The 25,856-nt window shown below is 46.0% G+C and overlaps 2 long non-coding RNA genes across 2 annotated transcripts in view; one reads left to right on the forward strand and one right to left on the reverse strand.

Moving 5' to 3' along the window:
• The window catches only part of LOC108527493 (uncharacterized), a 14,990-nt gene extending 8,547 nt beyond the window's left edge, over positions 1–6,443 (forward strand). Inside the window, exon 3 of the long non-coding RNA XR_001884827.1 lies at positions 6,336–6,443. This is a non-coding gene — a long non-coding RNA (uncharacterized LOC108527493). The remainder of the gene's footprint in view (positions 1–6,335) is intronic.
• LOC108527492 (uncharacterized) overlaps positions 1–25,856 on the reverse strand; it is a 150,483-nt gene that overhangs the window by 10,367 nt on the left and 114,260 nt on the right. The gene's annotated exons all lie outside the window — the stretch shown is intronic.

A 25,856-nucleotide genomic window follows, 5' to 3' on the forward strand; every position in this document is an offset into this window, starting at 1 on the left:
CAGAAAACCAAACACCGCATGTTCTCACTCATAGGTGGGAACTGAACAATGAGATCCCTTGGACTCGGGAAGGGGAACATCACACACCGAGGCCTATCACGGGGGGTGGGGAGGGGGGAGGGATTGCATTGGGAGTTATACCTGAATGTAAATGACGAGTTGATGGGTGCTGACAAGTTGATGGGTGCAGCACACCAACATGGCACAAGTATACATATGTAACAAACCTGCACATTATGCACATGTACCCTAGAACTTAAAGTATAATAATAAAAAAAAATACAAAAAAGAAATTATCATGGGCAGAACTCCAATATCCTTATTGAGTCTAAAATGGTATTTTTCATGTATTCTTTTGTGGTCACTATAAACCAAACTTAGGATACTTTAAAATGTTTTTGTTCTTCATCATCTATTTAGCTTTACTGAGTGTTCTTCTGCTTCTGTAAAATACCAGCTTCAAGAATGGTCCCCGCTTATGTAGGAAACGGGCAAAGGCAGGGGAACTGTGTTAGAATGCTCCAGGCCCTGTGGGAGGGATAAGGGATGAGAAGCACTCACATGCTGTGTGCAACTCAAGCTGCACCGTGAACCTGAGGAGGTGATGTCACTCCTTGCTCATATGTGGGTTGCCTGCTCTGCTCCTGAGGGGCTTTGATGCTGAAGCGTGGTCCGCGGTCTGCAGGCTGCCGGTACGTGGAAGCACAGGGCACAGGCGTGGGCCTTGGATCCACCTGGTTTCCTGGGACCTTGCACATGGCTTTGTTCCTGCCGTGCTGCTCTGTGGGTGATGCTTTGTCTTGTTGTGTTAAAGTGTGTGTGCTTGGGTGTTCCTTGAGACTATGTGTATGTTGGGAGGATCCAGAAGGGGGTACTGTAAGCAAGACCGAGTCAGTGAGGAAACGCCTCACATGAGGCCCTGAACCCCAGCCATCCTTACACACACGTTTCAAACAAACTTGCTGTGAACGTAGTTTAGAGTTACAGAAAAAGTGCAAAAGCCAGCCAGAGAGTGTGCTTGTAACATCCTACCTAACCATAGTAGACTTATTGAGAACAGGATCTTTGCTGTGACACAACGTTGCCTCAACCACAGATCTCATGGGAATTCCGCCATCCCCACGGGTGTCCTCTGTCTCAGAACCCACTCTGCCTTTAGTTGTTCTTTCTCCTTAGTCCTCTCCAGCCTTCAACATTTCAGTCTCTTTCTGTCTTTTTTGATCTTGAAGCATTGTTATCTTTTAGATAAGAGATAACTTATCTCTTAGCAACTTAACCCTTAGAAATAAATTATCTCCCAATGAACTAGGACAGAATTCTCTGTTACCATTTAAATTATTTTCTGCTTCTGGACATACATTTCTTTCGCAGTGGGCAGATACTGTTGCCATGCACTTCTCTGTTTGCCTGCTTCCTGTGGAGGAACATTTTGTTTCAATGCTCGGTCATCTTGCCCCACCATTTAAGAGAGATACCCGTTTAAGAGAGATACCCGTTCTAGTCCTGGATTACTCTTTTTTTTTTTTTTCTCACTGTCACCCAGGCTGGAGTGCAATGGCATGATCTTGGCTCACTGCAACCTCCGCCTCCCAGGTTCAAGCAATTCTCCTGCCTCAGCCTCCCAAGTAGCTGGGATGATTACAGGCGTCCACCACCATGCCCAGCTAATTTTTGTATTTTTAGTAGAGAGGGGTTTTGCCATGTTGGCCAGGCTGGTCTCGAACTCCTGACCTTGTGATCCGCCCGCCTTGGCCTCCCAAAGTGCTGGGATTACAGGCATGAGCCACTGTCCCTGGCCTCTCAGTTACTCCTGACCTTTAAGTGGTGTTGTCTTGTGATTTCTTCTGCAGAATGACAATTTGCTCTCTACTCTTGAGTGATGCTGTACTCTACTTGATCATTTGTTCTCCCTGCTGGCATTTTCTCTGCTGCTTTTCCCTCTTTTTATGGAGGTCACAGTGCTATTCTTGCTCCTTTGAAAGCCCTCTTTTTTTTTTTTCTCTGCAAGCTTCTAAGATTTTGTCTTTGGCCACCAGCAGGTTTCCTGTTATTGTTCCGGTCATAGTTCTCCTTTTTGTTTGCTCATATTTTTTTGTGAAGCCCACACCAAGAAGCGCTAAGTGCATTTGACCATTATTACCTGAAATTTCAATCACAAGGGACAAGTATCTTCTCCATGACTTGTCTCACTGGGAATGAGGAAACACCTTGCTGTGAATTTCACAGGGATGTGAGAATGGCCGCTCTCCCATCCCCCTCAGAGCGGAGATGGATGAAGGGGTTGATAGGCACAGGCTGGCTTCAAAGGCAGCAGGAGGGGCCCTGGTTCTCTGACTCCTGACTGCACTCCCTGCCCCCTCTGGGCTCCTGTTCTCCTGGCAAAAAGAGCAGAGTGTCAGACTGGACTCGTCCACCTGCATGCACACCTTAGTGTGTACTGAGGTTCCAGGCTCAAACTCTTCCTCAGGTGACTGCACGGGAGAGGAAGGGGCTGAAGTCACAGACTGGGAGTTCTCTCCTGGTGTGTAGGGAACAGACTGGGCACAGCTGAAAAGAAGTCATGAGTGCAGGCAGGGCCCAGGAGTGAGGAACAGAAGGCATTTTCCTGTCACTGTACTTCACCAGAGCCAAGGAGGGAAAAAAACAAGGAGGAGGTGAGGGAAGATGAGCAGCCATGTGTTTCCAGGAGGAGGGAGAACTGACCCGTCAGAGCACACAGAGGATGTCCAACCCTCCCAGAGGCCACCTGCACTGGAGCTTGGGTGGCAACAGTCAGGGAGGGTCACCTTGAGGACTCGGAGAGCAGGACACCAAAAAGAAAGAAAGAAAGAAAGAAAGAAAGGAAGGAAAGGAAGGAAAGAAAGGAAAGGAAGGAAGGAAGGAAGGAAAGGAAGGAAAGGAAGGAAAGAAAAAGAAAAGAAAGGAAAGAAAGAAAGAAAGAAAGAGAAAGAAAGGAAGAAAGGAAGGAAGGAAGGAAAGGAAGGAAGGAAGGAAAGGAAGGAAAGAAAGGAAAGGAAGGAAGGAAGGAAGGAAGGAAAGGAAGGAAAGGAAGAAAGGAAGGAAGGAAGGAAGGAAGGAAGGAAAGGAAGGAAGGAAGGAAGGAAAGGAAGGAAAGGAAGGAAGGAAGGAAAGGAAAGGAAGGAAGGAAGGAAAGGAAGGAAAGAAAGGAAGGAAGGAAAGGAAGGAAAGGAAGGAAGGAAGGAAAGGAAGGAAAGGAAAGAAAGGAAAGAAAGGAAAGGAAGGAAAGGAAGGAAAGGAAGGAAAGGAAGGAAAGAAAAGAAAAGAAAGGAAAGAAAAGAAAAGAAAGAAAAGAAAGAAAAGAAAAGAAAGGAAAGAAAGAAAGAAAGAAAGAAAGAAAGAAAGAAAGAAAGAAAGAAAGAAAGAAAAAGAAAAGAAAGAAAACCATTTTATTTGAAAGACTAGTGTTTACTGCCAAAGAATACTGAAACCCCAGAACTCCGCTTTCTTTTCTAGTGGCTTGGGCTTGTTTCTATTTTGACCTGGGGCCATAGGGAGGGGAGCCATAAGCTTTTCAGAACCAGGGCCTCTAGAAAGCCTTCCTCCAGTGCTGGCGTGAGCTGCTGCCAACAGCAAGTGCTGCTTTGAGTCTGCATTTCCAAAGCCCCTCTCGGCTGTCCCCATGGTTGGCATTTGCGGGAACACAAGTGCCCCTCCCAGCTCTTCAGCAGAATCAGCCCCAGCTCACCACAACACAGCCAGGAGCAGGCACAGGGCCTAAAGGCCTCCGCGGCCACACTGAGGTGCATCTTGGCTCTTAGCGCTGGGATATGCAAAGCGGGGTCCACAAGGGGTGTGCCGATGGGGGCCCAGAAAGATCCGCCCGCAGGCTTATTTCACAGGAGAGGGGTGTCTCATAAAAACCGACACAGCCATCCTAATTGCAACCAATTTTGTTCATTGAAAGTCAGTAAAAGGAGGATATCATAAAAAAGGATACATGTATACCATAAATATTTATTTTACCAAAAACACATGTTTGTGCATTCACTCGCCAGGATTTTGATGGAATACTGAGGCCTTCTTTTGGCCATGGGTTGCTCACTGAAGCTCTGTGCCTCCTTGCGTGGATGGCTCCTATGAATCATTTGTGATTCCCACTTTGACTTCTTTCAAGTGTGAAAATAAAGTCATTTGAGAAATAATCAGAATACCAAAACTTCTGGAGTTTTAGGATATGGTTATCTCACCTACACTTAATTCAACAGCAATATGCTGAATGACTTGCCTGTTTGCAGTCTTTTCAAAGCATTCGACTTACTTTTGTTTGTTTTGTTTTGTTTTTCTTTGTTTTTTCCTCTCCTCTCCTCTCCTCTCCTTTCCTCTCCTTTCCTCTCCTCTCCTCTCCTTTCCTCTCCTCTCCTCTCCTCTCTTCTCCTCTCCTTTCCTCTCCTTTGCTTTCTTCTTCTCTTCTCTTCTCTTCTTTTCTTATGGAGTTTCACTCTTACTGCCCAAACTGGAGTACAGGGGTGCGACCTCGGCTCACTGCAACCTCCACCTACCAGGTTCAAAAGATTCTTCTGCCTCAGCCGCCAAAGTAGCTGGGATTACAGGCACGCGCCACCATGCCTGACTAATTTTGTATTTTTGGTAGAGACTGGGTTTCACCATGTTGGCCAGGCTGGTCTTGAACTCCTGACCTCAGGTGATCCACCCACCTCGACCTCCCAACGTGCTGGGATCACAGGCATGAATCACCATGCATGGCCTGGACTTAGTTTTAAGAGAAACAGTAAATATCTTCTTTTTGTGCTTATACTTCATTGGTTCCACACTATTTAATTAGATTATGTAATTGCAGTGACATGTGCAACTGGAATAAACAGGTTGGGAAAAAATATGTCCGATTTGTGGCAAGCATACATCTCTTTCCTGGGGGACACAGAAGAATGTGTGCACCCCAGAGAGTTGCTGCAGAGCTGATGATGTTCAGCTTGTTGTGAGCGTTTGTGACTGTGTTCCATGCAAGTAATGTTGCTTGTAAACACAAGGCATGCATTTCTGTCTCTCTGTTGGCTTTCATCAGGTTATGCTGCAGTGACATATAGCTCCAAAGCTTCATTGATTTACAGGAACAAAGATTTGCTTCTCCTTCACATCAGGCACCCTTCCCTTTTGGCTGGAGCTCCATGTCTCCTGCTCGTTGTTTCGAATCCAGGTGAAAGGATCTGTCCATATCTGGGGCATGCCCGTACCGTGGTACAGGAAAAGGGATGTGGAACCATGCAATGGCCCTTACCACTTCCATGTGGACCTGGCACATGCCTTACCCTCACCTTGTACTAGCTAGAGCAAGTCACGTGGTTGAGCCTTTCATCAGGGAGGCGACAATATAATCTCCTGGGGCTGGACAGGGAGGGGGGTGTGTGGTGGGGCACTGCAACTCTTGGATAAGCTTGATCTCAAAGGGAGAGGCCATGCGATCCTCTCCCAAAGGAGGTAGTGAATATCTGGAGCAGAGACATACTCTACAACATAGGCTAAGTAGAGACCAGTGAACAGACTCTATTGTAGATGGTATGGCTTAATACGGGTCAATGAACCCAATGGTGTGTTACAGAATGGCTCTTGTTTAAAGGAGATGGCCCTCTGAAATTCCTATATTCAGCCTCTCTCAGAGCCATTGGAAATCTGAAATCTGAAGCTCCATCTACCACAGACGCTTCAAGAGCTGAGCCTAGGAACAGTACGTAACATGTGTTCACTAAAAGCTTCTTAAATGAGTGAATGAGTTTGCCCACCTTCATCTTAGAAACAGTCCTAGCACTGGATGGAAGCCACAGAGCTCTTCTTGGAATGAGAGAGAGGACTCTAGGGGATATATCAGTAAAATGTCACGGCTCAGGTCACATTCTTGGGAAGAGCATCATCACGGGGCTGAGTTCCGGATGCCAGAGGATATTGGTAGCCCACACTGGACCAGATCCTAGAAGAAGCCAGACCTTGGGAAGAGCTGGAGAGACAGGGAGGGCTCCAGGGGAAATGTATGATGAACGATTGGTGGTCAGCATGACTTTCCACAGTCTGGGACCAAGCCCCTGAGCCCACACACAGAGCGTGGGGATAAAGGAGACAGACAAAGGCAGCAGGTCAAGAATCCTCAACACCCTGGGGAATGTGTGTTAATCTTGTCATTATTTGAACTGGAAATAAAGAACTGATCAAATACTTTTGGGAACTCCTTTTGCAGGATTGACTTTCTTAGCCATAGGGCACACTCAGGGTCCACAGCAAAACTCCAGCTACTTCCTCAGGAGTAAATAATCTGATGTACAGAAAGTTTTTGACAAATATGTGTTCCTCATCTTTCGCTGCAGGTTCTAGCACTGATGACCATCAGTTTTAGCCCAAGTTGCCTATAAAACAGAGCGTTATGCAGAAGATGAAGTACTAATGCCTTATTAGAGGATGTAAGCCCAGGGAAGCAAGAGTGAGAGGTAAATAAAGAGATAAAGAAGGAGGAAGAACCAATGGAAAGGGGTGCATTACCAAGATGGCCACTACTTCGTTACAAAAACAGCTGATAGATCCACCCTGTGGCATGGCTCAGAGAGAACACAGGAAACATGGCACCTCAGAGCATCACTTAGGAAAGCAAGGGTGAGCCGATTACCTGTGGAATTCCTCCTGGCTCCTGGTGTTCTTTTGGACCCTGGCAGCCTCCAGGAAATCCAGCACCTCCACATGGTTGGCCACTGGGGAAGGTCTGGTTATGGGCAGCAGATATGGATTGGAGCATAAACTGAGCATGGTATCTATCCATAGCAAAATCCCTGTTTAGTGGGTCCTGTTATAGTATGCAGGATGGTACCTAGATCAAGTGGTTATGAGGATTAAGTGAAATCATGAACACAACATCCTTAGCAAAGACCAGGGACATGGCACGTGTTCAGTACCTGTGGCTGCATTGAGCCCCAAGGCACAAGAGCTATCATCACCGTGTGTGTGTGTGTGTGTGTATGTGTGTGTGTGTTTGCCTGTTTGTGCACATGTAGAAGATGGTAATGATTAGAAAGAAAGTAGTCAACATCTCTTATTCAAAGTTAGACTAGGTTGCCAAAGTCCACTAAATTGATCATTCACCTAACTTTAATATTTTCCATGCTCTAAGGAAAGTTGTCTAATTGATTGTCTTTATAGTTTTTGAAGTGTAACATTGTATCTTTCCAGGCTGGATATAAAACCATCCCCATCCTAATTCTCTAGTCTCGATTCCAGGGCTATGGACTTGAGGAAGCCTTTCTAAGTATGTGTGTTGAGACTGCCTGAGACCTGGCGACCTTCTTAAAGGAAATCCGATTTGCAAGGAAACCATTGCCCAACTGAAGGGAGACCGAACAAACATGATTTGATATTTCCATGAAGAAATTCATTAACGCTGCTTTTCATGATATGATCTTGCTGTGAACACCAAAATGAAGTTTGGTGAAAAGCTCTCTGTCAGGGAGCATGAGGCTTCTCCTTAGATAGCCTGGAGCAGGTATCACCCTGGTGAGGCCTGGTACAGCCAGCAAGTGTGGAGCTGGCCCCTCATCAGTTTCTCTTGAGGATCATGCAATTCTGTGGATAGAGAAGGGAGCTTTCCCTGCCCACTCATGATGGGAGAATCCACAGGCCCCCAGGTCATGAAGCAGGAAAGCCTGCGGGAACTTCCCTGAGTCCTCAGCCCATCTTAGTCAGTTCCCTTTTGTCTCCAATCTCCAAAATGTACATTGCATTCATCCTCCCAACTCTTTCATTTAAATTGTTCTACGAGGTTATAAATTGAAGAGTTCTTTAGAAACACAGCAGCGCACACAGGCAGCATTCCATTCCTAGGATTGGGTGTGGGAACTGTCCATTCCAACCCCTGTAGCACGTTCAGGCAGGAATGAACCTTGGGGGCTACATCCTCTAGAGGTTCACTCTTCCCTGGGTTGATACCCCATAGATGAGAATCTTGCCTTTAGAAGTCCATTAGGGGACACAATTCCACACGAAGCAGCGTGTAGTCTAGGAGAAGGCAGCCAGCACAGCTTGCATCCTCACCCTCTTTAGACACTTGCATCCTAATGAACCCCTCTGGGCCTCAGTCTCATGCAACTGTTAAAAAACTGAGATAACGATAACGATAGTACCTCATGGGGTTGGGAATTAAATGAGCTAAAATTGATGAGCTCCTTACCAGTGTTTGTTACTAATCAGTCTTATGGCCCAGGACTGTCTGAATGTAAAGAAAGAGCTTATTGACTGACTGTACCCTTTTTCTACAAGGAGAAGTAGATACCATTTCTTTCTTTCTTTCTTTTTTTTTTTTTTTTTTTTTTTTGAGACGGAGTCCTGCTCTGTTGCCCAGGCTGGAGTGCAGTGGCGCAATCTCGGCTCTACGCTCCGCCTCCTGGGTTCACGCCGTAAGAAGTAGATATTTCTATATATACTTACATACAACAAAGTATAAAGGCTACATAGTAGATTCATGTGTTAATCTCCAATTCCTCACTGAGAAACTGTTGATCACCCTTAGCAATCACGGCCAAGAGAATCATTCCGGATCCCATCTTTGTCTTCCAGGTCCTGGGGACTTTTTCTTCTTATGTCTGTACCTCATCAGTTGATTCTGGCTCCATACAGAATGCTAAAATATCTACTTGCTGCTCTAGGATCTCCTACTGTTAATCATAGAAAGCCAACTGCCAGGTGTGAACTTGCAGAAAGCACAATCTTTAGGAACTGAATGCTCCTTAACGCCTTTTCACAGAAGGGATTATTTCCCTCCAGTTGTCCCAGTGTCTTGTTTGCCATGGTGTCTTCATTCCGCATTTGAGGAATAAACAAATAAGTGAACGAAAATGGTGGTTGTCTGATTGTTGTCATGGTTGCACGATACTGCAGCTTCCTAACTCTAGCCAGAGAGTTCTGTGTCCATTTTCTTGGTCTAATACACATTCTACCACAGTTTGTGTACTCCGTGTGCTATTAGAATGCAAAGGTCGCTTGAGGCTGTAGCAGTCAAGGAACTGTCCCTCCTCCCCTCAGTTATACAACATGAGATCCTTCCTTTGTAATATTATAAAACCGATTCCCCCTTCAGTATATGTACCTAAGAGATTTTCTAATTGGTCCATTCATGCCCAATATCCACCTCAATGCTGTCCCTACACCAAAGGCTATATTGAAATATTTGTATATTTCACAAAGCTCATCGTTTAAAAAAAAGTATTAAGAAATAAATAAGAGGGAATGTGATCTTGGAGCCACATCATTACTGTTATTAAATTTTCTTCACCCCGTAGCCAGCAAATCAACAACAGAGCCCAAGTCTATGCGTTGGGTGCCAATGACACAGGTCTCCAGGCCACAGCAGAATATAAATTAGTCTTCAAAGTGGCAATCTGGTTATCTAACTATGTCTAAACTCCTTCAAGTCAACAACCCCCGAAAAGGATCTAGGCTCTTCAGTACTCTTGACATTACTGTGATTGATGCCTCATGTTTGGTTTTTTAATGCAAACAGAAAAATATAGCATCTATTAGTATAAAACTTCTTATGAGTCAGCCAGGTTTAGAAGTTAGGGTTCAACCGCTTAGAGATATTTTCCAAATGCCATTGCATGAAAGTATTATCTTACCTTTTATTCCATTTTAAAAAGAGATATTCAGCCAAACACTCACACTCCTATCCCCATATGCTTATAAGCAACTACCTACTCAAAAGACTATGATTATGATTGTTAATAGTACTGCATTTCTTCCCAAATTTAGATAAAGTAATTTCTTATATGCCCAAGTAATTATTTAAAACATGAATTAAAATATAGAAAATGTTACACACATACCTATTAAAATTTGTTACTGTAGTAGGTGAACTCAAAGGGTCCGATGTTATAATACCTAGGTTAAATCTTGGCTACATCACTGTTATCAACTAGAATTAAGTTCAGCTGCCTATAAGAGAGAGGCTCTGAAGAACAAAGGCAGAAACAAGATAGGAGTTTGTTTTTCTTTCAGAGAGAAACCCAAAGGAAGGCAGTTCAAGGCTTCACAAACTCATTAACAAGCCAGACCACTTGCCACTCTCCATGACACTCTCTAGGATCTGACTTCCATCTTAAGGGCAGAAGATGGCTGCTAGAGCCCCAGCTACATCCACATTCCAGGGAGCACAAAGGAGGAAACAGCAAAAAAAGGCCAACACCTTCCTTTAGAAAGACTGCCTGGAAGTACCACACAACACTTCCTCCTACAGGTCACTGCCCAAATCTTAGTCATATAGCCACCTCTAGCTGTGAGGGAGGCTGGGAATCACATAATTTTAGCAGGAAACAATATAATTTAATACCTTGGGCAGAACAATAACTCAGCTACAAGTGAGATTATATGCTAAGATGTTAGGAAGATGTCTTTGATTACATGGACTCAACACTTTAACTACAGATTGATTTGGAAGAGATGATACTAACTACAAGGAACTCCTGAAATCAGTGTATATCCATGAGTGAACTTAACATGGAGCACGTTTCCTGGAAAGCAGTCAGCCTTTTCTGTCTCATCTCTCACTTTATGCTCCAGCCTCACTGGGCTGTTCTGATGTTTTCCAATGCACAGTAGAGTCTCCTGCCTCTCCCTTTTTTCATTCACTTCTTTTGAAGATGCACTTCTCCACTCCTAATTTCAACTCTACTTGACCAAATTCATCTTTTTTTTTAAGATGCAGTTCAGATACTTCCATTTCCATGAAGACTTTTTGGGCCATATCAATATAAATAAATCTCTCACTCTTTCACACTCAGATTGCATTATATCTAGTTTCATTTCTCATATCACGGTTTTGTGTACCTGTCTTTCTCTTTTATTAGATTTTATACCCCATGAAGGCAAATACTGTCTTACTCATACTTGTGTCCTCAAGATCTGGTACAGAAGATTAGTACATTGAAGGTGGTCATTAAAAATGTACTGAATGGACTAGCACTACATGAATTACTTAGCTCACTTCACGTTGCTATAAGACAATACCACAAGCTGGATAATTTATAATAAAAAGAAATTTGTTTCCTATAGTCCTGGAGGCTGAGAACTCCAATGTAAAGGGACTGCATCTGGTGAGGGCCTTCTTGCTGTGTCATAACATGGCAGAAATCACCCCAGGGAGAGAGGAGTACATGAGAGAAAGCCAAACTGGCTTTTATAACAGATTCCCTCTCAGGATAGCTAACCCATTCCCATGATAACCCATTAACTTATGAATGGAATAATCCATTCATAAGGGCAGAGCCCTCATAACCTAACCTCTCAGGATAGCTAACCCATTCCCATGATAACCCATTCATCCATTAACTTATGAATGGAATAATCCATTCATAAGGGCAGAGCCCTCATAACCTAACCACCTCTTAAAGTTTCCACCTTGTCCCACTTCTTAGTACCACCACAATAGCAATTACATTCCAACGTGAATTTTTGAAGGGAACATTCATACCATAGCAATGAAATAATGAGGAAGGAGACTGCATTTATTTACACAGCTAGGATAATTTTTTAATTCCATAAGATCAACTCTCAGATACTGTGTATTGATACAACTCCCTGGCATGTAATTGCTGCATTTCTACATATTGAATTTTAGTGCAGTTAGGCATTACTTTCCTGCTTACCGTTAGTTTTAGTTAATGGATTATCTCGTGTGAACAAACATGTCAACCAAAGAGGCAGCAGTGAAGCACAGCCTGAACTTCACAACCATATTTCCACTTCACCATCTCATTCACTACGTTAGGCTTCTAGCGTTCTACGGCGACAGGTCAATGTAATAACTGTACCAGTCAAAGAAGCAGTTACTCTTTTACTTATATTGACCACAGGACTTGGAGAATCACAGACTCAGAAAAAATGTCACATTTAAATACAGAAAAGGGCGGTAAAGATTTGAAGCCACAAAGGCTACTCAAATAAGAACAAAGAAATGTGTCCAGATTTAATTTCTAGCACTAGGTATTTTGAAGGAAAACCTAAGAATCTGAGAAAGAAACCTAAGAAGGCAGACTAAAATACGAATAAATACAGTAAAGCAGATGTAAGATTTATATACTCATTTGTACATCACTGAAAGAAATTAAAGAAAACCTAAATAACTGGAAAGACATCGTATTTCCGTGGATTGAAACAATATTGTTAAAATGGCAGTATTCATCAAAGGGATCCACAGATTCCACAAATCTCTATCAAAATACCTGCTGCTTTGTTTTTCTTTTGCAAAAATTGACAAATTCTGATTTTATAATACTAAAATTTATATGAAAATGTTAAGAAACCCAAATAGTCAAGGTAATTTGATGGAGAAAAGGGGATAACAAACTTAGAAGATACATACTTCTTGATTTCAAAACTTACTCCAAAGCTATAGTAATCAAGACTTATTGGCATGATAGACATATAGATCAATGGAAGAGAACTGAGAGTTCAGAAGGAGACCATTACATTTATGGTCAGTTCATTTTTGACAATTCCATTAAATGAGATGATTCAATGGAAAAGAATAGTCTTTATAACAATGGATGCTGGGACAAGTGGATATTGACGTGCAAAAAATGAAATTCAACCCCAGGTTACACCTTGTATAAAATTAACTCAAAATGGATTCTAGGCCTAAATTTAGAAGCTAAAATATAAAACGCTTAGAAGAAAACATAGGAGTAAATTTTGATGTCCTTCAATGAGTGCCAAATTGCAAAAGGGAACTGAAAAAGCAGTACTGTTGGGGGAGAGGGTTTGTGACAGAAGGGAGCCACCAACCCTCTAGGTGTCAGTTATATGGGTGTTTTCATGTATGAAAACTCATCAGGTTGTACATTTATGAATTGGCCACTTTTATTTGTTATATCTCAAAATATTTGCTTTAAAAAAACAAAGAAGTCATGCTACCACCTCAGATTTTTGCAGGACATTAGTGTCTAGCAAGCAAATGGACATGTGAGTTTAATGTACCCAAGCGCAAGAGAAGCACTGGGCCACAGCCACTTGGGAAGATAAAGACTGCAAAGTACGAGTGGAGCAGAGGCTGCTGGGCAGGTGATCTTCAGGGACAGGAGATGGGAGGCAGTTTGAGGCCTCAGCACCAGGCTTTGGGGCCTGAGAGCCCTGACCCATCCATCTGGGCACTGTACGCGATCAGAACAAAGGACCAGAATCTGGCTTCCCATAGATTCTCTGCAAAATTACAAGTACCAAGAAGGTAGGACCTGAGTTTTGTTCAGCATTGTGGCTGTAGTGCCTGTTCACAGTGACTGCATCATAAATGAATTTTTGTTCAATGTACTTCAAATTCACAACACAGGTACTTTCTCCTTTCCGGTACTTTCTCATGGAAGAGGGAAGTGTGCTGTTCATGACATATGCTCATTGCGTGCCCCATCTGCTCCCCATGGTTCAAGGCAGGATGGAGGCCCTGGAAGGCATTCAGGGTTACTTTTGCCTCCTGTGTGGAAAAGTGACTTTGTGTGCCCAGCCAGATGTTGTTTATGCAACATGCTCACACGATGTGAAATGGCAAGCCATGTGAAAGACACTAGACACAGAGGACATCAAACGTTGCAAAATTAGTCCCTCTCATGTGCTTTGCCAAATTAGTCATGGACCATTTGTTGTAGGAATGAATCATGAGCACCAGCTCATACAAGCAGGGCCCCTAGTCCTCTTTCCTTGGGTATCTGTGGTTCTGCATGAATTTCAAAGTTTGGGGGCTGGGCCCAGGGAGTCTGGGGGCTCCTTCCTGCTGGTTTTCCCTGGAACTTGCCCTTGAGTGGAGAGCTCCCTGGGGACAGACAGCACAAAGTGTGCTGGTCAAGCTGTTATGTAAGAGTTGTTACTACAAGTTCACAGCAGCTTACATGGGTCTTTCCTATGGATTTTAAGACCTTAAGAAACTAGAGCTTTGGGACTTGGACCTCTTTTTATGATTTCTGTCTCATTACATGGATTAGTCTTCATTTCCTCCCTGAAGCTATCTGCATTCCTAACTGAGCCATGGAGACTCGTGAAAACTGGACTTTCTCATTTCAATTAACTTCCCAAAGGGTCAGTCCAGTGGTCAGAGCAGAGCAGAGGTGGGGGAACACTGAGTTTCAGCCATGACTCTTCTGTTGGTGCACTCATGAGCTGGACCAAGTCATTTCTGTTCTCTGTAGCAGACTCCCTCAACCCTAGATGATGAACAGGCCCCACTCTCCACTCCCCATGTCAGTTCTAGCTCTGTGACCTTAGAGGACCCTGTAACCTGCCAGAATCCAAGCGATTAGACTCCAAGCCTAAAGAGATTGGAGTATGAGCTATGCTCAAATATTTGTAACAAAACATAAAACTATGCTTTATTTGCCTCAGGGGGACAAACCAGAACAATTTGGTAGAAGCTACTCAGACAAAGATTTGGGCCAAAAAGAAAAAGCTTTGTCTGAAAATAGACCTGCAAATCAGCCAATTTGACCTAGCAAACAGTGCATTCCTCATTAGAAGACGCACACAAAGAGACCCTCAGGCTTTCATCAGAGATGTAGCACTGGGCTCTAGGGGACAGCAGAAATCTGGAACAAGACTCACCTGGGTTTGAATCTTGGCTCTGATGCATACACAAGCAAGCGACCCCGGACAAATCCTTCAACCTCTCTGATAACTCAAGTATCTAGTATATCAAGTCAAAATGATGATAATCGTTATCTCAGGGGTTGTTGTAGGGGCCAAGTGAGATAGAGCACAAGGAATGCTTAGTACTTGGTGCAGCAGGAAGAACATAGTGAGAGCTCAGTCAATTCTACTTGCCCACACTACCATTTATATGTGAATTGGAAGGGGAGCCTCTAGCATCCTTTCTGGGATTGAAAGAACATGTCGCTCTGTCTGCATGGCTAGAAGGCCAAGAGTGGGTCTGCAGCGGGTGTAAAAGGATGGTGTGAAGTTAGGCAGGGTCAGATCATACGGGACCACAGGCTTATTAAGGACTCTGGGAGCCCTAGAAGACTTTAGAGATGAAGATGGGCACGATCAGATGAGTCTGTGGAAAGTCTACTCTGCCTTGTGGAGACAGAATTAGAAGACACAAGATAGATGCAGAAGAGAACAGATGACACTCACTTAAGTGGTTTAGGTAGGGAATGATCATTGGGGCTGCAGAAGTAGAGAGAAATGGGCAGATCTCAGAGACACTTAGAAGGAAAGCGGAGACTTTCTGGCATGTGCAATTGGATGTTGATGATGTCATTCAATAGCAAACACTGGAAGAGGTCTAGGCTGGCCATAGGGGAGAGGGGAAGAGAATGGTGAATTTTGGTTATATCAAGTTGCAGGTGGCTACAGTGTTGACATCAGATGGGATCCAAGCATCTCAAATGCAAGTGAGAGGCCAGGTGGAGGTCTGAGTCATTAGGTGGTGCATAAACTGTTGGTCTCAGGGAGATAACATAGACTAAGATATTCTTCAAGAGGACGTTAATGCTTGAGAGGAAGGGAAGAGTCAGCACAGTAGACTAAGACACAGCCAGAGAGATAAGAACTGAGGGAGGGTGGAATCCAGAAGACCAGAGAAGAGCACGTTCAGGAACTTTATTCACTAGTTGTATCAATTCCTGCTGAGAGGTCAAATAAAATAATGGCCTGTGGAATTTAGTGCTTTTGGCCTTCACCAAGGCACTTTCAGCAGAATGATGGGGTGACAGGTGGACTGGAGGGGGCTGGGAGAAGGGGAGGTGAGAAAAGGCAGGTAGTGGGCAGATGCACAACTCCTTCGAGAAGCTGAGCTCTGATCTGTGGGAGTTCCACTTTCTGCTTAGAGGGGAAAGTCTCATTAATGAGCCTCGTTGGTTGGTTGGTTGGTTGGTTGGTTGGTTGGTTAGTTTTAAGAAGGGAAAGCTTAAACCTTTGCTAATGTAATGGGAAGAACTTGGTCATCAGGTAGCTATTCTGAAGGGAAAGAGACAGGCAGTTTTGGGCAGGGCTAGTTGAGTACCCCCAGTCCTCCACCTTGGCTCTGCCTGGCACCCTGCCACTACTGCCTATCATGGGGTTCTGCCCTCAAGCATGTTTGCAGTTGAGATGGGAGTTGCACAATGGACTGAGTACTGGGGCTTCTGAGTATCTTTGTGTTTTTATTCAACAAAAGTCATATTGTTTTCCTATAAAACATCGTTTGTGAGAAAGAACATGTCACTTCCATCCCACTTTGTTTGATATTGACAGAAACATGGTGTAAGACTCAAAAACTATAGAAGATCAAACTACAAGTAAACTAAGCATCCCCTGGCCCAGCCACCTCGTCCCCAAGGAGAGAGCAGGACTTGTGGTCCAGAAAACCCAGCTGAGCCCTGACTCATCACTCGCTGGCTGGATGGTCTTGGCCAATGGGTGCATTAGGTTTTATTCCTTCATGTATTAAATAACCAAAGCAAGTGCCTGCCTTGGAACACACAGTACACTCAGCTCAGGGATACCGAGATGCGTACAACCAGTAGCTGTCAGAGCCTCGACTCCTCTTCTCCAAATGAGCTCCATGGTCCTTGTACCATCTGCCCTCAGCGAGGACCAAACAAGAGCATGAGTGCTTTAGCCCACGAGGCACTGTACACGTGACAGCTAGCCCCGTCTTTACAAGTCACCTAGAAGATCTTACTCTGCCTTCAATAAGTACACAGTCAGACTGGAAGATGAGGTGTGTACACATTAAAAAAAACAAAAAACAAAAAACTAACAAATAGGCAATGCACAGCAAATGCAAAATGAGTAGAAACTTTCCAGGCACAAAAAGTCCGAACCAGTGAAGGGAGATCACTGTGTTTTGGAGAAAATGGAGAATTCCAAGGTCTCAAGTACAATGTGGTGAAAAGAAGGAGAGGTGAAAACTCAGAGAGGGAGAATGGTGAAGGTAAGACCATGGATATAAAAGGCACTATTTCTAGTATCCAAAATTAGCAGAGTCATATTCAAATCCTTGCCCATTTCCATCTATGAAGAATCCCTTGAAGACACCTGGGCTGTTGCTAACTATTTCATTGGCTTTTTATTTCACCTTCCTGAACCCGAGATGCTGTTCACTGTGGCCACCTCATTCCCAGGTTTCAGGGCCTGCAGAACAAGAAGAACCAATTGCACTTACAGTTTCCAGTGTTTTGTCTGAGACTTAGATATTTTCCTGTTGCAAACACATACTATGTTTTAGAATCACAAGATCCTAGAAGGGACTTAGGAGTAAGAAGGTCTTGGTTCCAGTCAATGATCTGCCTCTCAACAGCATGCTGCCTGGGTGAGCCCCGCAAGCCTCTGAGCCCCTCTCCTCACCGGGACATGGGGATACTGATGCCTGACCCACTACCCGCTTCCAGGGCCCCTGGAAATGAGCTGATCTGCAGAAGAAATGATCGCAACATAGATATCATTATTAGCTAGTTTGCTGATTCTCAGACTGTCCTTATCCCTGGGGTGCCTTGTGGGCCATCTCAGGGGTGAAGGAGCCAGCCGGTTGAGCTATCCTACACCCACAACCCCAGAAGCCGAGCTTTTATCTGCTGTTCATAAGGGTTCTCTATTTATGTGTTGAATCAGGTTTAGCCTAAAGCTGCCTCCCTACGTATTATAAGTTCAGCCCAAAGGTTTCTCTGTGCACAGTGAAAAGCAACCCAACTGGAAAGGTAAACAGATGCAACCCACTCTACCAATCATCGAGTTTCAGCCAGTCAGACATGGCCAACTGTGCAAACTGTGTTCAAATTAGGCAAACGCAGAGCTGTAACCAATATGGCTGTTTCTGCGCCTCCCCCTGTTTTCTGTACCTCACTTTCCTTTTTCTGGCATAAATCCTCTTCAACCACGTGGCAGTGCTGGAGTCGTTCTGAACCTATTCCAGCTGGGGGAGCTGCCTAATTTACAAATCACTCATTGTCCAATTAAGCTTTGTTAAATTTAATTTATCTAAATTTAATTTTCTTTTGTGTGTGTGTGTGTGACAGGTTCAGTGAGAACCTGTTGCCCAGGCTGGAGTGCAGTGACATGATCATAGCTCACTGCAGCCTGGACCTCCGGGCTCAGGCAATCCTCCCACCTCACACCTCAGCCTCCTGAGAAACCGCAGGTTCCTATCACCATACCTGGCTAATTTTTATACTTTGTGTAGAGATGGGGTTTTGCCATATTGCCCAGGCTGGTCTCGAACTCCTGGGTTCAAGTGATCCTCCTGCCTTGGCCTCCCAAAGTGCTGGGATGACAGGTGTGAAATTTTTTCTTTGTACATATGAAACATGTTTTCTTTTAACATATGAAACCCTTAACATTTATAATTCATTTTAAAGAATCCCCTTCACTTAACGGAGTGTTTTTAAAGATCACTGATACTGCCGGGCGCGGTGGCTCAAGCCTGTAATCCCAGCACTTTGGGAGGCCAAGACGGGTGGATCATGAGGTCAGGAGATCGAGACCATCCTGGCTAACACAGTGAAACCCCATCTCTACTAAAAAATACAAAAAAGTAGCCGGGCGAGGTGGCAGGCGCCTGTAGTCCCAGCTACTCGGGAGGCTGAGGCAGGAGAATGGCGGGAACCTGGGAGGCGGAGGTTGCAGTGAGCTGAGATCCGGCCACTGCACTCCACCCCGGGTGACAGAGTGAGACTCCGTCTCAGAAAAGAAAAAAAAAAAAAAAATTAAAGATCACTGATAGTATTTCATCTTCTCATTTTACACACAGGAAAACTGAGGCCCAGAGACGTTAAGCCATCTGCCCCAGGGACACACAATGGCAGAGCTGAGGAGGCTATTTCTGATATTCTTGATTCAGTGCTCTGTCCACTCCTTTGTTGTTGGTCAGGCAGATGCTGGAATGTTCCATTAATATAACCAAGAGAACACAACCTTAAGTTCCTACCCCGCGGTGTAGATAAGCCCCTTGCAAAGGAAGAGCAATGTGGTTTGTAAATCACAGTTTGCCCTCAGGACTGTGCAGTGAGTCTGGAAGGCGTGGGGGTGGCGCTGCGGGGCTCACATGGTGGCCATGTGGGGAAGACTGGACACACGGTGAGGACATGCTGTCCATCACGCCAGCTCCCATCTCCACGGCACACATACCAGCTGCCTCACAAACAAACTGCACAAATAACCCCCTCCCCACTCCATCTCTTGCATACTTCAGGCCTTGAATCAAGCAGATGTGTTTCCTCTTTTAAAAATAAAAGAGGCATTAATTATCACCAGCCTTCTCCTTCCCCTCCTCTATCCCCCAAGGACTCAAATTCCTCCTGCCGGCAAACTCGGCTCCCCTGGGTTCAAAACTACAGTTCAAACTCCAGATTATCGTTTGGTAGAACATTTGGAATATCACCTCATTCAGAAACAATTAAGGTTTTATAAGATAATGTGTGTTGTTGAAAACATCCCATTATTTGTAAGTAGGGAAAATTCCAGAAATTCTATGTATTAACCTCTCCTATCTGATAGTTCTTGTTTTCTATGTGAGGAAAAGTCTTCTTCTTGGAATATTTAAGAGAAAATATGCATGAGAAATATGTCAAGTCATTGCATGGATATCTACTAAAGTCTGAGAAATGGCCCTTGACCTAGACTTGCTTCCCAGTGTGTTGGTACAATACAAAGCGGGAGATTTCCGTAAGTCTTTCATGCATGTACATTATATGTATGTGTATGTGTCTGTGCATTTGGTGTGTGCATGTGCATATGTATGTGTGAGCATACTTGCATATGCATGTATATGTATGCATACGTGCATGTGCATATGCATGCGTGGACATGCGTGTGTGTGTGTGTGTGTGTGTGTGTGTGTGTGTGTACTATGTGTATACCATAAGTTCTGATTGCTGCTAAGGACCAGAGGCCATCACTGGCTAGAAAAGAAGGAAGAGTTGGCCGGGCGCGGTGGCTCAAGCCTGTAATCCCAGCAATTTGGGAGGCCGAGATGGGCGGATCACGAGGTCAGGAGATCGAGACCATCCTGGCTAACGCAGTGAAACCCCGTCTCTACTAAAATACAAAACTAGCCGGGCGAGGTGGCGGGCGCCTGTAGTCCCAGCTACTCGGGAGGCTGACGCGGGAGAATGGCGCAAACCCGGGAGGCGGAGCTTGCAGTGAGCTGAGATCGGGCCACTGCACTCCAGTCCGGGTGACAGAGCGAGACTCCGCCCCAAAAAAAAAAAAAAAAAGAAAAGAAGGAAGAGTGTGGCCCTGGGAGGCAATGGCCCCTGGGGTAGGTGGGGGAGGGTAGACAAGGTAGATGGGGGTAGACAAGGGTGTCCCTTGACAAGAAATAAGGGAACTGAGGCACAAAGGCAGGAGGACCAAGAGGCTACAAGATCCAGGGGAGACCACATGTGAGTTAATCTACAACAGATTCCTGCATCCAAACCGGAACTAGAGCTTTGGCTAACGTCAGCCATAGGCTGAACCGTAGAAAAACATTGAGAATCACAGCGGCACGCAGGGGATTGGCCTTACCAGAGAGCCTGTCTTCACTGCCCAGTAACATGCACATGATTTACCACCTATGCGGATGAGGCAGGGCCCACTGTTGCCACTTCCAAAGTTCCCAAAAGGAGCCCCCCACCCTCCAGTCATGTGAAGTGGGACTGCACCAGCTGAAGAGGCACAGGTTGATCCCATTTAAATAATGACGTGATTGTACCTCCCATTCTGCAGAGGAGGAAGTGAGGCTTGGAGAGGGGAGATAGCTTGAGCCGGAGGTCACTCAGCTAAAACAGATACTGAAGCAAGCCCCTGCAGCCCATGCTGAGGGCATCTGTTCTGCGTTCTCCCTCTTCCCTGGGTCAGTGCCCATCCAGCCCTCAGCACGGCCTGGAACACCAGTGTCAGCTGTTGGCAGTGTCTCCTGGCTACCGCGAACCTCAGAGGTGCACCACAGGTAGCTCATGTTTATAAGCTCTGTAAATACACTGTCCATTGTCTGAATATATATGGGTTTGAAAGATCTTAATTCCGTGAGTACATTTTGCACTCTCTGGAACATTTCTTCACAGCATGATATGCTGGAGCTCCAGAGAAAGGGCAGGGGCCAGGCCTCAGGGCCTCTGTTTCCTCCTCCTCTAGTGAGTGGTGTGCTAAGGAGGCAAACACAGAGACGGAGGGATAGAGTAGGGAGAGCGAACGGCATGGAGGATCACCCACTCAAAGAACTGAGGTTCAGGCAGGGCCAGGAAGTCTGCATACCAGTGCCGTGCTGACCAGTGCACCCTGAGGGTCTGCAGAAACAACAGCAGCGCGCCCTGGGGAGTGAGGCCGGGTCTTTCTCAGGAAACAGCAGGCCCCAGAACCACAGGTTGTTTCCTGGGAACCCGCCCCTAAGTGCACTGCCCTTCGCTCCTGCCAGGCCTGGTTCCCTGACAAGTGGATTGCTGTAAAGAAACATTTATGAGAAATGATGGTGAAAATCCACTAAGGAATGTCAGAGCTGCTTCCCCCTCACAGGTCTCCAGCATGCACAGAAAGTAAAGGTCTGATGCTTGGCCACTGCCAAAGGTGATCAGGTGGGACCAGGTGTCCAGAGGCCTCCTAGAACAGCTTCTGGAGGGGGAGAAGGAGGAAGGAGGGAGGGGGCAGCCCCTGCCCAGCAGGGCATCTCAGTCCAACCGCAGGGACTTGCCTCTTCCTTACCTTTTAATCTTAAAGATCCTAGAAAGAGATTTTCAATTTTCCTTCCTCAACCCAACAGACATGGAATGGCAGTCTGAAGCTGCTTAAATTAAAAAAAAAAAAAAAAAAAGACATGGGAGGTGGGGTGGGGGCAGGGAGGTGCCAAGCACAGCCAGCTGCCTCAGTAGCTCCTTTGTTCTGCAAGGAGCCTCAGGGGTTGCAAAGGGCCCCACATCACTGAAGGCCCAGGCTGAGACAGAGATGGAGCCCCCACACACCACAGCACTGGCTGTGCACAGCCACCCTCCTTTGATCACAGGTGTGTGCTCCGGCTGTCATTCCACTTCAGTGACCACACAGAGCCTCTCTAGGAAGGGGACTCGACTCAGGGACTGTGACAAAGGACTGAGTGTCAGAGCCAGCTTTGTGGCCCAACACCGAAGGGATCCTCTTACTCACTGGGAGGATTGCTTTCCTTTGCCATTCATAAGGACCATGAAGACATGCATGGTTGAAAGGACGCATGGGGAGCTCTGAGATGGGACTCAGCACGGGGGCCCGCTGGCTGGTGCTGGGAGGGCGTTGGGAGCTCGGGTGTGTCTGGATGCTCTTCAGCTGGGCACATCATTACTTTTGTTTTGTTTTGTTTGAGACAGAGTCTCGTTCTTGCCGCACAGGCTGGAGTGCAGTGGTGTGATCTCAGCTCACTGCAATCTCCGCCTCCCAGGTTCAAGCGATTCTCCTGCCTCAGCCTCCTGAGTAGCGGGGATTACAGACGTGCGCCGCCACCGCACCCAACTGATTTTTTGTGTATTTTTAGTAGAGACAGCGTTTCACCATGTTGGCCAGGCCAGTCTCGAACTCCTGACCTCAGGCAATCCACCTGCCTCGGCCTCCGAAAGTGCTGGGATTACAGGCGTGGGTCACCATGCCCGGCCACATCATGACTTCTGAAACTGTTCCAGAAGAGAAGGTCCAAGTGGTCTGTTCATTACTCAGAATTATGTCTGGAGCAAATAACAGAGCCCCGCCACCCCACCAAGTAACTGTGACTTAAAATAGACAGAGGTGGACATCTTTGCTGTTTACAACCCAGTGTTCTGTGAGACTTGGCCCCTGGCTCCCTTCAGCTCACACTTCCCCATCCCTGGGGCATGGTGGTCACCCTGAGCTCAGGATGGTGTCAGCAGCAGGAGAAAGGTGTGCCTGGAGGTGGGGCACAGGCAGGTGCTGGTTGTCTCCTAAGGAAAACAACCCACAATTGCCCACAACTCTTCTGCTTAAATATATTATTGGCTGGAACTCAGTTTCATGACTTCAACTACCTTCAAGAGAGGCTGCAAAATACAGTCTTTATTTTATTTCAAGACCCATGGTTCTGGGTAAAATATCTAGCACCCTGGAAGAACTGGAGAAATACCAGCAAGCTCCATCACAGCCTCCTTCACCAGAAGTTAATGCTTGTCACAAATCCTGTCCACAAATAGAGCATCCTGCATGGCTGCTGAGTTTCTTATCTCTCCCGGAATTGTCTTCCTAAAGCAATTGACTCATGTTCCTCCATGCTTTGAACCTTCTGTGACTCTCCACTTTGGGAAGGAAGAATGGCAAGTTCCTATCCTGCCTCACAATGGCACAGAAGATTCAGACTGTGCGTTGAAGCTGCCTCATTCCCCAAGCCACACTCACCCATTTCCTTCTCAGCGAGGCTCCGGCATTCTGCACATACTACCACCACGGCTCTCATGAGATAATCCCACATTGTTAAATTCCAGGAGCAAGTGGCTTCTCGAACAAAGTGTAGACTCACAGGTAAGAAAGACACCGGCTGCCTTGGCTGCAAGACGACTGCATCCCGGAGCTAGACTGTCACAGCTGACCCTGGACCAACAATGTCCCCCTCCCCTCTTCCCAGCATCCTGCTGCCCTCGCGTTACCTTGCTCTCTGGAAGGCAAAGTGGGTGAATTACACAGGCAGCAGGTGGCTAAGTCTGTGTGCACAGTGTCAATGCATGTGGCAGGTTGACACAGCAGATGCTTGCACAGCCTGGGGACCAGGAAAAAGGAGTTTGCACCCCGACAGTTAGGAAACCATGGTCATCCTGATGAGGCAAAAGAGGATGGTCCATGTTGTCAGAAAAGGGGCATTTCTGGCAATTGTGTAGCTTTGCTTCTGTGTGAATAAGTGTTCTAAAAGTAGATTTTGTCCTTCAGATGCAAAAGAACGTGGAAGAAAGGACCTCATAGCATAGACCAGAGAGTTCAGACAGGGCTTTGCTTCCATAAGCACTGCAGGTCAGTTGTGGTCCTTTCTCTTCTGATGACAAGGTGAGCATGTCACCTAGCGCCCCACATTATTTCCACAACATGTTCCTTCCATGAGGCTGACTTGGGTTGCCGCAGGTTCTGCAGCACGTGTTCACACTGCTGCCGTGGGGCCCTGCCTCTAAAGCAAGTCAAGCTGGACTTAACTGAACTGGCTTGGGCTCAAAACACAGCATTGACAGATGGAAAGCTCTAAATCTCATGGCTGTTACCTCTCCCTCCACCCCAGAGCGATCGATGCTCAGAGCCATTTCCTGAGATTCTTAACGCAAGTCACAATCCTGTTCTGGTCCCTGCTCAGCAAGTGCCTGGGGACAGGCTTCTTCCCATCAGAGGCCTGCCTAGGCTCTGAGGATGAAGTGGTGAACGGAATGCCAGAACTTCTCACACGGGGATCCTCATGGAGGAGCAATCACCCATGTCTCTACAGGTGACGGGCCCAAAGCTGAGCCTCCAGCAAATTCTGGAGACAGAAAGTGGACTCAGGGCTGCCTGAACTTGGGAGGCGAGTGTGATTATGAGGACAGAGGGTGTGGCTGCTAATGGGGATGGGATTTTCCTTTAGGGATACACAAATGTTTTAAAATTAGATCGTGGCGGTGGTCACACAACTTTATGAATTTACTAAAAAGCACTTCAAATGGGTGAATTATGTGGTATGCGAATTATATTTCAACTAAACTTTCTTTTTTTTAAGAAAGCCTAGCCTAATTTCTTGACTACTACATCTCCATTCACATGCCCTTCCATCATCCACACTTTTGTGTACGCGGGACATTGTCAGAACCCCAAACTGCTGGACCTCACATCCTGACACGGCAATCTTGACAGGTGACATCCCATCTGCTCGTGACAACAGCTCATCCAGACTTCAGGGTAGGCCCTGGCTCAGTCCTCCATCCGATGCTCGCTCCCTCACCCAGACTGAAAGCCCAAGCAGATCTTTCCAGCCAGCAGCAGCAACCTGGTTCCCTCTGCCAGCAGCCCTGAACACCCCGACAGCCTCTCTACCTCCACTTCTCCTTCAGTCCTTCTCCCCTCCCTCCACGTCCTGCTTTGAGCATGTGGTTTGCAGGATGCTACTGGTCTGCGGTTTCTTGGAAGGGCCACACCGTTTCATTGTTTTCCTGTCTCTGCCCTGACTCACCAGGGTCCCTCTGCCAGGATCGCCTTCTCCCACACCACCCTGTCTGAATTGTTCACCGCTTCTTCAAAGACTTCCCCTCTCTCACAAGTGCAGCCTCTCCCAACAAAAGTGCTGAGCCCTGGAGCCCTGGGAATCTGTAGCCTCGATAGACCCAGGATCTCTCTAAAGTCTCCGTCTGTAGGAACACTGGCTCTGGGGGGAGGAGAGCTGATGAGTTCTGTCCCCGGGTGGGAGAGGCAGGAAGTGGGGAAGGCTGGGTTCCTCCACTCCCGACTGTAGTTTGTTTTCTCCCAAAGTGTTGAGAATCAAGCACATCTTTTACCTCAGAAATTAATTTCCTTCGGAAAACCCCCATCTAATCTAAGCAAGGCATCCTTAGTCCTCCCATGTAACTCACTTTGACTTTACTTCTTGTGAGCTAATCATCCTGGACCCAACAGGCTCCCCGCCTGGATTCCATTTCACAGCTCTCCCACATTAACCAGCAATGATGTTTCCCCAATCATCTCTCCCTGATCTCTAGGATTCTGCCCTGGCCATGGTGTGGGATATAATGGGGTTTCTCTTCAAATAATCTGATCATCTTTTGTTCTTTAATTCCTAGTACCCCCCCCCCCCCCCCCTTTTCTTCTTTTCTCCTTTTCCTCTTTGCCTTTGTTAGATGCCTAGGCCCGCCTCAGTGCCAAGCATTATCAGTACCAACTTACATTCCTTTCCTTATTTAAAAAAAAACACTTTCTAGCTCGTTACAGACACCCCC

This window comes from Rhinopithecus bieti, unplaced genomic scaffold, assembly GCF_001698545.2.
Source record: "Rhinopithecus bieti isolate Rb0 unplaced genomic scaffold, ASM169854v2 scaffold_4654, whole genome shotgun sequence".
NCBI classification, from domain to species: Eukaryota; Metazoa; Chordata; class Mammalia; order Primates; family Cercopithecidae; genus Rhinopithecus; species Rhinopithecus bieti.